This window comes from Mustela putorius, unplaced genomic scaffold (assembly GCF_011764305.1).
Source record: "Mustela putorius furo isolate JIRA1106 unplaced genomic scaffold, ASM1176430v1.1 tig00537339_pilon_pilon_pilon, whole genome shotgun sequence".
NCBI classification, from domain to species: Eukaryota; Metazoa; Chordata; class Mammalia; order Carnivora; family Mustelidae; genus Mustela; species Mustela putorius.
This window is the reverse complement of record NW_025422461.1, coordinates 108067-126325: the sequence shown is the minus strand read 5'-3', so window position 1 is coordinate 126325 and position 18259 is coordinate 108067.

Below are 18259 nucleotides of genomic sequence, written 5' to 3'. Positions count from 1 at the left end.
ATACTAAGCATTCAAAAAATATTAGGTATATGAGTGAAGTAACATTTTTGAGAGTCTAGTGGAAAATAATGTCAATAATAGTGTGATGAACGCTTTCAAGTCAGTGAGGTACTCTCACAAAGAAATCAGCTGACAGCAGAATATTACTTCACTCACCTTTAAATAAAAGATACAGAATTACTTTAACATAGGAAGACCAGGTGGGAATGCAAGCTGGTATAACCACTCTGGAAAACAGCATGGAGGTTCCTCAAGAAGTTGAAAATAGAGCTACCCAATGACCCAGCAATCGCACGACTGGGTATTTACCCTAAAGATACAAATGTAGTGATCCGAAGGGGCATGTGCACCTGAATGTTTATAGCAGCAATGTCCACAATAGCCAAACTATGGAAAGAAGCTAGATGTTCATCAACAGATGAGTGGATAAAGAATATGTAGTATGTATATGTATATGTATATGTATATGTATATGTATATATATATATACACACACACACACACATACATAGTATTCCATTGTGTGTGTGTATATATACATACATGTGTATATATATACATAAATGTACATATACGTACACACATACATATATGTATGTATACATACATGTATGTATATACACACAATATACACACATGTATATATACATACATGTGTGTATATATACATATACATGTATATATATACACACACACAATGGAATACTATGTATGTGTGTGTGTGTGTATATATATATATATACATATACATATACATATACATATACATATACATACTACATATTCTTTATCCACTCATCTGTTGATGAACATCTAGCTTCTTTCCATAGTTTGGCTATTGTGGACATTGCAGCCATCAAAAGAAATGAAATCTTGCCATTTGCGACAACATGGATGGAACTAGAGCTTATTATGCTTAGCGAAATAAGTCAATCAGAGAAAGACAATTATCATATGATCTCCCTGATATGAGGAAGTTGAGAGGCAACATGGGGGTTTGGGGGGCAGGAAAGGAGTGACTGTAACAAGATGGGATCGGGAGGGAGACAAAACCATAAGAAACTCTTAATCAGGGGTGCATGGGTGGCTCAGTGTGTTAAAGCCTCTGCCTTCGGCTCAGGTCATGATCTCGGGGTCCTGGGATCGAGCCCGGCATCAGGCTCTCTGCTCAATGGGAAGCCTGCTTCTTCCTTCCCCGCCCACCACGCCTCTCTCTCTCTCTGCCTGACTCTCTGCCTACTTGTGATCTCTGTCTGTCAAATAAATAAATAAAATATTTTTTAAAAAAAGAAACTCTTAATCTCACAAAACAAACTGAGGATTGCCGGGGAGAGGGGGTTAGGGAGAGCGTGGTAGTGTTATGGACATTGGGGAAGGTATGTGCTATGGTGAGTGCTGTGAAGTGTAAACCTGGCGACTCACAGACCTGTACCCCTGGGGCTAATAATACATTATATGTTCATAAGAAATTTTTTTAAAAAATTAAAAAATAAACAAAGGGAAAAAATATGAAGACCACGGAAGCTTGGGAGGTACATGCAATGAATCATTAAGTTAAAGGTAAATTGTGCAATAGCAAAACCCTAAGAGTTGTTAGGAAGCTCTGAAGATGGTGTAGGATTCTCCCCCTGATCCTGGGGCAAACTTCTGATTGAGGAGGGAATGTAATTCATAGTAACAGCTCATGCTAGTTGAGCATCTATTACATATTAGGCATGTATTTAAATTACCTATATCATGTAACTTCACCCTCACCACAACACTATATGATAGGGTTTATAATCCATTTTCCAAATGAGATATCTGGGATTCAGAGAGGTTAGGTAGCTTATAAGGGGCCACACAAGGTTTCTACTAAGTGGCAGAATGAAGATTTAAAACCAGGTCCCTCCAAGTCCAAAATATGTACTTTGCTCTCAAATATTATGTGGTACTGCCCTCCATCATTATTAATATGGGATATGCCAGTTTTTTGTGTGTGAAGTTTGAAACCACTAGAGGGATATAGGCACCATAAATTGACAGGGAAGCACATTTACACAGACTGTGAACAGAATCTCAAAATTTAATACAGTATGCTCTGCTGTGCAAAGACAAAATGACTTACTTGTTTTCCATAACTAATCCTGCTTTTGCAGTACACACTCCAATGGATACTAAAGGTGGATGGGTAGACCTCTTACATTTCATGATTAAAGACTCTTCCGGCTCTTCCAGTTTGGCTTCTTCGTTTCAGGTAGTTATTGAGTCAATTATAACTTCTACTTACTTCTTCTCCTCCATTCAATGATGTCGTGGATTGAAGGACAGAGTGTGGCTTAAGTGATGTCATGGTGGTGGCCGTACAGAGGTGCCCTCACTCTGAGTGCTATCCTTTGGATTCTGATTATGTGGTGATGTAACTCGAATACTGCTTCCTTACTGGACTTTCCTCTTGCCAAACTTATGGATCTCCTTGAGATTTGGTTGCAAACCAAAGTTGACTCCCATGTGGGTGCCCAGTATGACATTCACTACCACAATGGTCTCTCGTCATTTCTCATTACACACTGTGTACTACGTTGAATAGCATGCCCCCAAGATGCATGTCTACCTTAGATTGTGACTTTATTTGGAAACAGGGTCTTTGCGGATGTAATTAGTTAAGATAAGGCCATACTAGTTTAGGGTGGACCTTAAACCCAGTATGACTGCTGTTTTCATAAAAAAAAAAAAAATAAGGAATACACAGAGACACAGACTCACATAGAGGAGCACACCATGCAAGGATGGAGGCAGACATATGTACCCCGATGTTCATAGCAGCAATGGCCACAATCACCAAACTGTGGAAAGAGCCAAGATGACCTTCAACAGACGAATGGATGAAAAAAGATATGGTTCCTCTATAGAAAGGAACACTACGCCTCCATCAGAAATGATGAATACCCAACTTTTGTATTAACATGAACAGGACTGGAGGAGATTATGGTGAGTGAAATAAGTCAATTATCATATGGTTTCACTTATTTGTGGAACGTAAGGGATAACATGGAGGACATCAGGAGAAGGAAAAGAAAAGGGAATTGGGGGAAATCAGAGGGGGAGATGAACTATGAGAGACTGTGGACTCTGAGAAACAAACTGAGGGTTTTGGAAGGGAGGGGGATAGGGGGATGGGTGAAACTGGTGGGGGTATTAAGGAGGGCACTGGGTGTGGTACATAAGCAATGAATCTTGGAACACTGAGAAAATTAAAATAAAATAAAAGCAAGCAAACAAACAAACAAAGGATGGCGGCACTGATTGGAGTGATGTGTCTACAAGCCAAGGAAGAGCCAGGATTGCTGCAACCTTTCAGAGGCTAGGGAGAGGCAAGGAGGGATCTTTCCCTAGAGGTTTCAGAGGGAACATGGCCCTGCTGACACTTCACCTGAGACTTGTATCTCCATGACTGTGAGAGAATACATTTCTGTTGCTCTCAACTACACAGTCTGTGGTGATTTGTTACTGCAGCCCCGAGAATGTAATACATGCACCTGTGATGAGATTTTCAGCACATACCTCCAACACGTGTGTTATTTATTAATTTACAGATTATATACTGGCAACACTATATTAGTATGCAATGCTCATCATAAAATATACTTTATTTATTCATTCATTTATTTATTTATTTTTAAGATTTTATTTATTTATTTGACAGAGAGAAATCACAAGTAGTTGGAGAGGCAGGCAGAGAGAGAGAGAGAGGAGGAAGCAGGCTCCCTGCTGAGCAGAGAGCCCCATGCGGGACTCGATCCCAGGACCCTGAGATCATGACCTGAGTCGAAGGCAGCGGCTTAACCCACTGAGCCACCCAGGCGCCCTAAAATATATACTTAAAATTAGAAATTTTAAAAGATGTGATAAAAATAAATATGCCTAGAATTTCTAGTGTTTCCTTTCCATACCTCCATGCTCTTCTTACCCACCTCATACGTGTACACACCCCACTCTGTAAACCAATGTGCTCCAAGATCCCCTCACCTCAGTTAGAGTCATTCTGATGTGTTCAACAACATTCAGCTGTCTTCTGTCCCCTTCATGAAGGCTGGTGAAATAGTCTTCATCTCTTCCAAAGCAAATGGGAGCTGAAGAAGTTTTGGAGGTATACGCATGGGTCTGATCTCTCCATATCCACTCTGAGTGAAGTGTCTTCACAGACTACAATAAAGCTTTTGTCTTCCAACACTGATGCTGGCTCCAGTGTTGCTGGCACATGCTGCATCTATATCCAGCTCTCCCGCCCATCTAATACCACCACTTATGGGATTTTTCAGAAGAAGATAGGACACACATATCTAACTAATATTATTGTTCTCTCTCCCTCCCTCTCTCTCTCTCACACTCTCCCTCACTCACTCCCTCTCTCCTTCCCTCCATCCTTACTTCCCTCTCTCCTTCACTCACCTCTTCTTCCCTCACCTCTTCAGAGAAAGAAACACTTTCATTTGCTTCTTCTTTCTAAGAGCCAAAGACCTAATTCTCCTGTATCATACCATCCTTTTCCTCAAGGGGATATGTACACTTTTCCCCCACACCAGGACCATTATGGCTACTGGAAAGTGAATTATTTTTGCAAGAACAATGGCAAATATTTACATTTATTGTTTCAAACTAGTATTGCCATTATACAACTTTGCTTCTGGAGCTTATTCAGTCCTGTGAGCAGAAGATGATGAGACCATCATGCACACTACCCCTGGCCTCTCTTACCTCTACTGATCCTACTTAGATAAGAAGTGTCAGGGTGGGACTGCTCCTTTCTTGCATATAAAACAAGAGGTAATGGCAGTTCACGCAGACGTGAACATGATAGCTGATACACTAGTCTCCAATTTCTACTGTTGTTCCTTGGAGAACCTAGTAATATCTGAATGGAGTGGGTCCAAGGGGCTTTTATTTCCTGGAGATATGCATGGCCATGTTTAAGAATCTTCCCTTTTGGGCAGAAGAGAGCAACCTTTCCAAGGATCCTGCCAAGATTTACCACTCTTCTTCCAGTGTGCTAGTTGTAAGGATGGGAAGTAACTGACTGAGACAGTTCCCATTACTGACGTGTATGTCTGTGGGTCCAAAATTGATGGGGAAAGATGAGCCCCTAATTCCTATAAATGGAATGTGGAATATGTACCCATTCCACAATGACAATAAAAACCAGAGCACATGGTCTGACTAAGGGTCCTTTGTTTTTATTTACATCTCTATTTTTCCACTATGAAAGTAACACATATTAAGCAGTTTAATGAAGCACTTTTGTTTTCTAGTAGAAAAAAAGAAGGAAGGAATGACCCTAAACATGCCTAGGCCCGACCCTCTGGCCCAAGGACCAGGGATACTATGACTGCCATTATGCCCCAGCTGGGCTTCTAAGCCAGGACCCCTTTGTTTCTCCAGTCCTGGCAAGAAAGTGAGCAGCTTATATGTTCTTCAACAAATAAATGGCATGAACAAGATGAGGGGGAAATGTAAAACATTAAAAGACTAGGCCACATATAAACCATATGCAAATGAGGGACTTTTCAGACCCTAATTTGAGCAAACAAAGTGTATAAATGCATAAATCATGTATAAATACAAGTCTGATGAGACAATTGGGGAAATGCAAAAGTTATTGGGTAAGAGATGATGCTAAGTTAGGCTTGGTAATTTTCTTGGGTATGGTGTTGTGCTGTGGTTCTGCTGAAACTGGTCCTTATCTATTTAAAGTATATTTCTGGATAAAATGAATTGATGTCCACATTTTTCTTAACAGTACTCCAGAGAAGCAAAACAAAACAACCTTTTTTTTTTTTTTAAAGTATGATGGGGGATAGATGAAACCAGAATTGAAGAAAGTTAATGATTTTTGAAGTTGATGACTCTTGAACTTAATGGGTACAGAGAGTGCATTGTACTATTCTTTCTGCTTTTATGTGTTTGCAATTTTCCATAATAAAAGGTTAAAAATAAAAAAATGAAACGCTTGGATTGCTGAGGGTAACGTGGAGGGGTAAGAGATGAGGGACAAAAAAATAAGAAATAGTCACATTTGTGGGAAATGAAATATGAAAAATGCCCATGAAATACCAGTCACATATTTATAGACATTGTGGCAATTGCAGATTCTGGCAGATGTACGCCATCCTTAAACAAATGGTGCTGGGAGTATTCCCAGCTGGGAGAGCTAGGAATAGCTCTACAACTTTAAACAATGTTTATTTGCCCAGAGAAAGAACTCTGAAAGGAGGGGGTGTCCTCTTGATTTCTTAAACACATTTTATTTTAGAGAAATAGCTTTTTTTCTATTCTTGTTGAAGGACATGTAAAGAAATTTCGTATTCAGTAATATGCACAGCTGGTAAGAATACTGAGGGTGGTTGGTATGCTTGAAATTTTCTTACCTAAAAGAGACCAGGTGACAGGAATTATTAACTCTCTTATATGTAAGCTTGGTAGAGAAAATAACTGAGGTACAGAGAGGTTTTTAGGGGTTAGAACCAAGGACACATCTCTTAACCGAAGTCAACACCATCTGCAATGCAACAGCAATATAACAAGGGAATCTTGTACTCTTTAGGAACCTGTGCCTAAGGGATCTTCTGTCTCTGGGGATCCATTACCCTGGGACAGGGGGTGGCAATCTTTCCATAGTTTTCCACCAAGTATCGTACCTCTGTTCATTGCTGTGCTAGTGGTAGAACAGAATGCTAACTGAGACAAGTTCCCAAATGTGTGTGGGTGGGTGTGTGTGTGTGTGTGCATGGGCATGGGCCTGTGTGTACATGAGATGGGTTCTTGCTGGAAAGGGGAGGTGAGAAGCTGTCCCATTCTACAGAAACTACATTTTAAAAACAAAAAATAGAGAAATGTGCTTTGAAAGAAGCTGCTATTATTTTCTTACCTTTTATCGAACATATAACATAGGCACATGACAACAATTTGTGGAAACAAAGAGAAGAAAGAAAGTCAAATGTTACCTCATCACCAAAAACCTCCACTGTTTGTACTGCAATATATTTGCTCTCCTCTTGTAGTCTGTGCATATGCATGTTTTAGATGGCTAAGACCATACCATAAATAGGATTTTCTGTCCTGATTTTTTTTTTTTTACTTGACTTTGATTTGTGAACATAGGCATATGAATCCTCATAAGGGTATGAAAATTGAATCACATTTGCCCACACGCTAATCAGACTGTGGTTTTCAAAATGACAAAATTAGATGTAATCAGACCTGTCCCTGAAAACCCACAGCATTTTATCTCCATAGGTCTGACTGTCTCTGAAGGAAGACAGAAGGAGCCCCAAGTCTCAGTCACTGGTGAACTGTGAGATGGGGGCTGGCAGGAGGAGAGGGAAAGAGGATGGTTTGGGTCACCACTCAATGGTGGAGTTACCTGCCCTTCTTACCATCCAGCTCATAGAGTGGGCCAACCCCTGCTCCTGGGCACTCAAGACCATTAAAAATGGAGCTGCAATAGGATAAATCCTGATGAAGAATCAGGGAAGCAACTGAGAGCTGAAGAGAATCTATCCTGATTTCCAGAACCCTTTTCACCTCTGAATGAAAGCCTGCCTGAGAAAGAAATCTTGAGGCCGCACACATGCAAAGGTAATATTCAAAAATAATTTACACTGTGAAGTGTGTAAACCTGGTGATTCACAGACCTGTACCCCTGGGGATAAAAATATATGTCTATAAAAAATTTAAAAAATTAAAAATAAATAAATAAATAAATAATTTACAAATGGTATAGTCATTTAAATCAATACATGCATCAGTATAGAAATGGAAATTTTAAATATACTCCCTTTTTGTCCCTTGAATAACCTACTGATGATAAAACTTTTTAACACAAAATAGGAGATGTAGCTTGACAGCCAACTTCTACTAAAGTGTATATACATTGCTTGATATGATTTCTAAGCTTTTTTGCAGCTTTCTCACTACAGGGAGCCTGTCGAGGTCCACATATTCTTCCTATTTTCATTATTTCAATGTCTAGTTTTTCAGAACGTTAATTCTTTCTGTTGGCTATTGGCAGTAAGCTGGCAAACATAAAGCTTACTGGGAAAAGACTTCCACACATTTACTTTACATCATTTTGTGGACCCGCCAGAGATCATTGAACATGATGACCTTTCACCTAAGTAAAAACATTTGGGAAATGATCTGACAGGTTGGCTAAAATCCCAGACTTGCTCCCTAGCTTACACTGGTAACATCTTTCCAAATTCCAATACATTTTTATCTGAGTATTGTCTCACTCATCCATTCTCTCAAGCACAGATAATAAAGTTTGATAAATTATTTCATATAGTGTCCCTTCCAAATTTCATCCTCCTTTTTAAAGATTTCATTTATTTGACAGAGAGAGATCACAAGTAAGAGGAGAGGCAGGCAGAGAGAGAGGAAGGGAAGCAGGTTCCCTGCCGAACAGAGAGCCCGATGCAGGGCTCGATCCCAGGACCCTGAGATCATGACCTGGGCCAAAGGCAGAGGCTTAACCCACTGAGCCATCCAGGTGCCCCCCAATTTCATATTTTAAGTAAAATTTTACAGAGCTCTTCCAGTTGAAACAGTAGAGGGGTGGGGGCACTTGATTGGCTCTGTCAGTAGAGCATGAGACTCTTGATCTCAGGGTCCTGCGTTCAACCCCCACGTTGGGTGAAGTGTTAAGCTGAAGGAAGGGAAGGGAAATGAAAGGAAGGGCGGAAGGGAAGGCAAGGCAAGGCAAGGCAAGGCAAGGCAAAAGGCAAAAGAAAAGGGAAGGAAAAAAGAAAAGGAAAGGAAGGAAGGAAAAGAAAAGAAAAAAAGAAAATGCTGAGATACAATGGAAAGGTTACCAACTGACTGGTGGGCCCAGGACTATCCCAATTCTAGCACTAAAATCCCTGTGTCCTGGAAAGCCTCTCTCTAGAACATAAAAAGTCCGGGTTTTCACATTTGGATGCAAAAGGTTGGGGCGGGGGAGTATAGAACTCTTATGGTGGCCCCCACAATTAAGGCTGAAGGTGACAGTGCTTTTAGTGTCAAATGGACACCACATGGATTACAGCCTTTCCTATTTGCTGTGACTCTTTTGTCTCCTAACCGTTGATATTGACAACCATAATTTGAGGTTCACAATAGTGATCATGCATTTTGCATCACCTTGTGCAATGTGACTTGAGAGTGCAACTTAAGCATGTTGTCATCCTGAGCATTGAGTCCCTAGCCTGGCACTCAGGAAACACTTAGGGAATGGCTATTGAATAAATTTCCAGGTGTTTGTCCCACTGATAGACACAAAGATGTGTGAAATGATGCTGTGCAAGTGTATTCTCTGCAGCAGGACTGCAGTGACAGAAAGAAGGAAATTACCAAAGTACCATAAAAAATGTACAACTTACACAGTTTTTAAATTATGAGTGTTTATAATCTGTGTTTATTTAGTGTGTTCACTAACTGTTGTTATGTGTGCAATGATGCATTGATATAGTGTTAATTTAACTTTCATTGTTGTGAATCTGAGATCATGTTGTATAAGTATGCAGATAATGAAAATGGGAATGATTATAATACCAAATGACCTGAAATAAGGCCTTTTGTATTATTTTTATTACGTTTTGTTAGTCACCATACAGTACATTAGTTTTTAATGTAGTGTTCCATGATTCATTGTTCGCATATAACATCCAGTATTATTTTAATGACAGATTAAAGATCCCTCACCATTAGATTAGAGAAGGAAATGAGTAAAACAAAACATATTACACATAATGGAGAAAGGAATTTTATGTCAGCCATAGTGGACAAGGGTATGTGGAAGTGATAAAATACCTCCCCAAAATATAGTCAATAATATTGTAACAACTTTGGCATGCTGGCAGTGAGAAATAGTAACTAGACTTATTGTCATGAACATATGATAGAATATATGTGTGTGTGTATGTATAGTCACTGAGTTGTACACATGAAACTAATACAATGTTGTATGCCCATTATTCTTCAACATACTCTCCCAAAAGACAACAATGTCCGCTTGTAAACACAGACTGCTGAGTTAGCTTGGGCATACTATTCTGAATCAACACACACTATTGTTTCCTTTCCATCACCTCTCTATAAAACTGAGTAAACTTACATATTCTGACTCCAAGATTATAATGAAAAAGATCAATGAACAAAAGAGGAATGTTTGATCTAGATGCATTGAATCCTTATAGTGGAGAGCTAATTCTATAGATATTACCAATAATCATGCTTTCTACGCTATGTCAAGTAATGTCTCAATTTACAGCGACAAATAATAAAATACTCCCCTTAGCTCTTACTTACTTTGATTTTGAACAATGGAGTTTCACAGTCTCCTTGAATCCTATGAAGATTTTACAGACAGACAGATGTCAATGATTGCTGATATATTGTCCAAATACAAACTACATTTTGCTTTTATATCTGCATATTGCAAAGATAGGGAGAATGTAAAGTTTCACAATTCTATTCAGTCTACTAAATTCTTTTTTAAAATTTTGTTATGTTAGTCACCATACAGTAAGTCTACTAAATTCTTATCAAAGAAGGTAAAATGATCTTACTTGCTAAATGTTCCACACAATTTGTTCACAACACTGATTTTAAAAAAGTGTGATTTTCTTACCTTATTTTTAAGCTTATGAAATAAAATGTTTAGTTACTTTTTAATTTCCTCAAATCATGCAGAAGCATGTAATGAGATTTTAATGAGACATGGTTCTATACGATGACTGTCATTGATGCCAATCATAGGGAAGATGCTAAAGTAGTCTACCTATCCATAATATCATATTTTCAAAGTGTGGAACAAGAAGAATGTCCTTTTCATATTTGGAAATACACTGAAGATGAGAATGGAGAATGGGCTTTAGTAAAGCAGAAATATGCTATTTCTTCAAAAAAGTTTGAAGAGATCATAAGGAGCCTAGAAAAGTATTGACTGATTGCACCTCTTTTGTTCAATGTTATGTGTAGTTTGCAACAAAATCGCAATTAGCTATAAAAATGACTTTTTTTTTTTCAGAAATAAGACTAAGAAGAATTTTTTAAAGAGCCACCAGCAAAGGGCAGCCAAGTTTAACAGAACTTTCTTGACTTCTTTACTAAAAAAGTAATTTACATGGAATCCAACTTCAAATCTGAAATTTCAAAACTTCTTCAGAGCTTTAAAACATCTTTCCTGAGAAAATATAATTTTGCTTATGAAGACATTTAATGCACTTCAGAGTGTTTGGAAATTCTGGACATTTTAGACATGGGAAGCCTATAGGATGAACTTATTTATGTGAAAAACATGATTGACAAAACAAGTCTAAAATATAAAGTGGATAATAGACATTACTGGATACAGAAACCAATTTCTACAAATCAAAAATCTGCTATTACTAGTAAGTAAAATCCTTGTTTAAATGGTTTTTTTGAGAGGACATTGTTGCCATTACACTGGACTAACACACTAGGAATCAGTTTCATGGTGGCTTCATAAGAGCAGAGTTGCAAGTCAAAGTAAATTTTAAGTTTCATTGTATGTTGTTCAACCACTATATAAAAGAGGGGGAAAAAAGGATGTCCTGAAGGCTGCAGGCAGTTTAGGGAAAAATCCATTGAAAATGAAACAGAATAAAAATACCATATTGTGGGACAATGAAGCAAGTTAATTGTTTTTCACTAAATTTAGGTAATATCTGCATAATTAGTCCTGTTTTATTTGCATTCTCCTTCAATACACTCTTAACAATTATGCAGGTTAAGAATAAACAGTATAGCCAACAAAATTTAAAAACTGAATAAAGTTTTTATTTTTATTTATTATTTTTGTTTCAAATTTTCAAAAAAATTCTAGTTAGTTAACATATAGTATAATATTGGTTTTAGGAATAGAATTTATTGATTCATCACTTAACAACACCCAGTGCTCATCACAAGCGCCCTCCTTAATACACATCACTCATGTAGCCCGTTCCCCATCCACCACCCCTCCATCAACCCTCAGTTTGTTCTCTATAATTCAGAGTCTCTTATGGTTTTCTTCCTTCTCTTTTCCTCCTCCTTCCCCTATGTTCATCTGCTTTGTTTCTTAAATTCCACATATGAGCAGAATCATATATTATCTGTCTTTCTCTGACTTAAATATATATATATATGTGTGTATATATATATACACATACATACACATACACATACATGTACACATACCATATCTTCTTTATCCATTCATCAGCTGATGGACAGTTGGGCTCTTTCTATAATTTGGCTATTATTGATAATGCTGCTATAAACATTGGGGTGCATGTGCCCACTTTAATCAGTATTTTTGTATCATTTGGATAAATACCTAGCAGTGCTATTGCTGAATCATTGGGTAGTTCTATTTTTAACTTTTTGAGGAACCTCCATACTGTTTTATAGAGTGGCTGCACCAGTTTGCAATAAAGTTTTTTTAAAAGAGTTAAAATAAATTGCTGTATTAGAGGAAAGAAGCATTATAAAAGTATAATTATACTTTCACACATATTATGCAATTTTCCCTAGTATTAATTCTTACTACTTGCCACTGTTAACTAGCTTTATTGTTGTTTTGTTTAAACAATAGTATTTCTGAAACAGAAAAAAAAGCCATAATAATATGCCATTGAAAGTAAACGTCTATCTTTCATACCTTGTGTTAAAGTAATAACATACATGAATATCACTATTTATTAAATTGTGCTTTCATGTGCTTTCATGTCTCCTCTTTCATGTCGTTTCCAAGGATAGCAACCTAGGAAAATTTGTCACCCAAAAGTTTATTTTGTGATTTGTAAGATTTTTTGAGTTACCTTTTCATTTCAGAAGACAAGTTTTATAAGAAAGACTATGAGTCCAAATTGTAAAGATATTCACACCATCTTTGAAGTTCCATTAATATTTCATGGCTGAAAATTATGATGTTATTATAGAGTAGATATTCGAAATTCTGATATTTTTGGAGTTCTTTTTCATCTATTCTTTGAACACTCAGAAAAAGTATTTTTGAATTTTCTATTATTTCAAATGCATGACTGTACAGAATTCATATATGGTGACTGTTCAAATTGTTCATGATTGATGACTGTAAATTTTACTTATCCACTAACATAACAGGGCATGACTATTAAATGTGAAATGTATGTGTTTAACAATTTCAACTTTTAGCTATAATTTCTGAGGACCATTTGCATCTAACATTTACATCATGTGCAAAAAAAAAATAATTCTGGCTTGAGAATGGGTTCTTGTGTCAGATGGCTCCATTATCTATTGCTTGTGACAATAGCAAATGACTTCACCTTGCTTGTAAAATGGGGAAGATAATGGTAACCACTTCATCAAGCTACTTTTCCATGTAATCAGCAGATAATTTTGAAGGCTTAATATGTGTCAAGCTTTCTTCTAGACTCCAAAGATATGACAGTAAGCAAAAAAGGAAACCTCCCTTCCCTTGGGCCACTTTGATTCTACTGAAAGAGACATGACATAAATATATATTATAAAGTGGGTAATAAAGAAAAGAAGAATGCAAAAAAAAAATTCAGGAAAAGGAAAATAGATTGAAAAGATTTTGCTACCTTAGATGGGTGCTTAGGGAAGAAAAGGTGCATCAAAAACTAATGATGTACTGTTTGGTGGCTAATGTAACAAAATAAAAAAAATATTTTAAAAAAGGCAAAATATGGGAGAAGACTGATCCAGGGAGAGTAAAATGCAAAGATACGTAGACAAAAATAAGCTTGTGTTTTGAAAGAAGAACAGAGCTTACATATATTTAGCCTTTACTATGTAGCAGGCTCTGTTCTGAGCACTTAATATTTATTACTTATTGAATTTTCTCCATAACTCTAAAAGTGAGGTATTACTATGATTATCAGCCTTATTTTATAGATAAGGAGTTCAAGACAGAGTATGTTTAAGTAACCTGTTTAATGTTACACAGCCAGTGATGGATCGTCAGGATGAAAACCCAGGTTTGAATCCAGAGCCTGTGATGTTAACTACCAAGTTACTCTTTTATGTCTATGGCAACTTCCATGTAACTGATGAAGGAAGAAAGGTCCAGAAAGGGGCCCACATTTGTGTGATGTGCCCACATTCACACAGCAAGTCAAGAGAGATATTGGGACCAGCATCCAATCTCAGTGCTAGAACTGAAGGCCTAGTCATTCCTTCCCAAAATGCTCACTGAGCCTCCTGTTATACCAAACCCTATGCCAGGCACCAGGGACAGAGGAATAAGGGTGATCCAGAGAGAATTCCCTGCTATCATGTCAGAAATAAAGTTACTTATGCAGCATTACTCTAATTTTTCTGGTTAGTGCCTCTCCCCTGCTATGCCCATACTATTCCTGTCCTTTCCTGGCTAAATCTGTCTGGTGACATATCTGTCTCCCCTACTGAACTGTGAGCTCCTTGATGGTAGGGAGCAAAATTGTCTCAGCCAGTCCTCAGCCTAGCATCCAGTAGACGTAAAGGGAACAGCTTTTGAATAAATTTCCAGTATCTGTTCTACTGATAGAAGTATAGATGTGTGAAATGATGTTGTATAACATAGTCTTTGCAGCATTGATTACAATGACAAAAAAATAAGAAATAACTGAAATATTTAAGGAACTGGTTAAAACTATCAAGGCCATAATCTTATGCAGTCATTAAAATATAAGACAATTTTTATTTTTAAACAACTATTATGCCATATTTTATTTTTCTTAGAATTCTTACTAAGTTGCCATGAGTTTATAGGTAAGAGCTGCTAATACCTCACAGTGTTTTAAACCTTGTAAGGAACTTTGGGGACAATCCAAACAAACCATCTCTTTTCCTACTTGGGCAAAGTGAGTAAAAGATGATATGTAATTTGCCTAATAACACCTCACTGGACTCCCAGACAATTATAATATGCCCTATATTATGAAGACCAGGAAGTGCTGGTAATAGGGGAGCAGGTAAACATATAGGTGAGAACTTGACTGCATTTGAGAGGCTTTTTTCTCATTTTTCTTCAGTAAACTGTGCCTCTACCACAAATAAGTTTGCTTGTTTGATCCAAGCATTGACCATTCTTCAATGGTGGGGGTGGTCCAGGCTTCAGGGCTAAATACCATTCTTTGAAGGCCTGGGTCTACAGTGTGGTGATGAGCTGGAGGGTTTCTCCAGCTTACTAGCATATGAAGAGCCCTGTAAGACAGGCATCTTCCCCAAAGGCTGTATTTCATTATGTATAAAGAATCAAGACCCACCCCCAAACTGGTAAATTAACAGATTTCTTGTATCTCAAATAATACCATAATCAAGAATTACTCAACTATGCCTGTTCCATCAACCTATCCAGGACTGGATGTTGCCCTGTATATCAGGTCATTCACCTAATACCAACCATATAGCTCCGTTCATTGCCCAGTCCAGTCACAATTCCTCTGCTGCTTGCTAGCTCTCTGAGACCAGAATTATGGCCAGGTTTCCAATGCTCTTGTTACACTTGTGTCTTTGAAAATAATTCTGTTGGCAAAAGCCAGAGTCACCTATTTACTGATCTCTCTGGGCACTTTTATCTTTAGGGACCTAACCCACCATAGCAGAATGTAGATTCTGAGATGGCAAAGACAATGGAGATAGAATACTTACAGAGAAACTTGGCAGTCAGAAGGCCTGACATGGAATAGGAAAATCTCAGGACCTCAGTTCTGCTCTGTTTCTGCCACCAGTCCCCTGTATGACCTTGAACAAATCGCTCCATCTCTTCCCTAAGGCAGTGTATCCTTAACAGTGAGAAACCTGACAGCTAAAGGCTCTTTAGGGATCCTTCCAACTCTTAGATTCTAGAAGTCCATAAATTTCATGGATTTAGAGTATTCCCTGGTTGTTATTCCAGCAAAAGTTGAGGAATCAAATTGTTCCTGGGTTACAGTAAAACCTGATGGTTAAGGGCCTAAACTTAGTACTCTGTGCCCCACTTCTCCTTCTTAATAACTATGTGAGTTTGGGAAAGACATCTCAATTCTTGTATTCCTTTGTCAAGTAGAGCTGACAATAAGAGGGACTCCACTGGGGTGACTATAGCACAGAAGAAAAGCTCAGTGATGTAAGGAGAGATCTGGCCAAGGAGGATTTACATAAAGAAGTCCACTTAGGTGATATCCTTGTCATCTGCGTGAAAATGGACTTCTAGAGAGATTGCAGTTATCATTTCTAAAAATACCTTGGGGACAAAGGGAATATTTGGACACTGAATAGTGGAACCAAAAAAATTATCTTTATTTAACTGTGTGCCCTGCTTTCTACCAAATGCCTTGTAAACAACATTGCATTTAGGCCTCCCAATAGAGGGCTGAGCACAAGGTTCCGTTACTGGCTCAGTGTCACCTATTAGTAAGTGGTAGATCTGGGATGTGATTTCAATTTAAGTCTGTCTGGTCCCAAAGTTATTTTCTCCTCCTGCCTAGTCCTACCTCATCACACCTCCCCCATCACAGAGAAATGGAAATTGCAGGTCAGTCAATTTAATTCTGTATCAGAGGTGTGGCAAGAAAAAAAGCTTTAAATGATAAGTTTGGAAGTAGAATACACGTGTGTCTCTTTTTAAGTAAACCATTCTAAAAACAGATCAATTAAGGCACGATTAGATTCTTAACACCTGTCCTTAAAAACACCAACTCCTCCGGTACATTTAAAATACGATCTAGTTTTCTAAAATTGTATTTTCTCTACCTCAGCTTCACTTGCTCCACCCCTAGCCTGAATCCCTTTTACAGATTTGCTGTTCTCACCTGGTGTAAGAAAAAGGCAATTTATCCTGAGTGGTTGCCAACATGACAAAATCATGACCTAATTTTGCAAGGAAAGTTTTAACATCAAATATTCTGTGTTTGTTGTTCCACTCTCTTTATCATATATCTCCTTAACAAATGGGATAAAATAGCAAAACAAAGAACTTTGAAAAAATAAGTCACTTTGGACTTAACCAGGAGTAGTTTTAGTAGTGGTACAGGCAGTAGCTATGTGGGGAACTAAAGGTGATGTAGGAGGTGAGTAAGTGGCAATGATGTAAGATAAGCACAGGCGGAAGAGCTTGACAGTGAAAGGAAGAACAGAAATAATACCACAGACACCAGGATCATGTGAAGGTTATGAATTTTTGTTTTAAACATGAAGCCCAAGTCAGGACCTTACAACAGACTGTTTGGTCTCTGCTGGTGACAATATACACTCTAGGAAGAAGCACTGGAAATTGAGGAACACTCCTTATATCTTATAGGAATGATGGAGAAAACTTTTTGAACAACCATTGTAGAAAATGTAGGATGTCTAGTTGCTGAGTATTATGTCTAGAGAAAACACGGCAGTTGCTAGAATACAGGGTAAAGTATGGAAGTAAGGCCTCTTGGCTTTCAGGAATGAGTCAGAGGAGGCTAGTGGTACAGCATCCAAAAGAAAGCAGGAATACATTCTCTAAAACTAAAGTGAAGGTGTGGTGGGTGGATGAAAATAGAAATGTTGGTGTGGGTGCGTAGGTAAATCGGGCACTCTTATGAGTATTTTGACCTCAAAAAGAAAAAATAAGATATAAAGTCAACTACTAAAGCTGACTGTAGGATGGAATTCATTTTTTATTCATTCATGCATTTATTTAGCCAGCATATTAGAAACTACCATATAGTGTGATTGGCCTGAGGAATTTACAGACACATAGTTCCAGCCCAGGCCCAGAGTAGATAACAATTGTATGTTTGGAAGGAATAAAGATAAGGAACTGAAAATAGTGTAGAAACAGAATTGGACATTGCAAGTCAGTATTGGGCCACCTAGGAACCAGTTCCTAATAGGCAAGTGCCTCCACAATAGGCAGGTGGGAAGGATCTACAGTTGAGGAACTGGCATTGTGGGCACTCTGGAAAGACCAGGGGAAAGGTCAGTGGTGAAGGTGATTCACAAGGTATTGGTCACAGTACGGAAGCTAGAAAGGAAACCTGGTATATCTAGAGAGAGCTGATAGTTTCACAGACAGTAAAAAGGCAAGGATATGGCATTGAGTGAAACTGTGTGTCTAGTAATGGAGTAGGATTTTGGCCTCATCCATTCTGGGTATCCTTAGGAAAGCCATTTAGCCTGATGCGACCATCCTAACCAGCTACTGTCACAGAGACATATTCAACTGTAGCATGGGCAATTTTGTGTTATCAGTTGTTAGATCACTCTCCAAGTTCCAGGTTATCTGCATCCAGGTTTA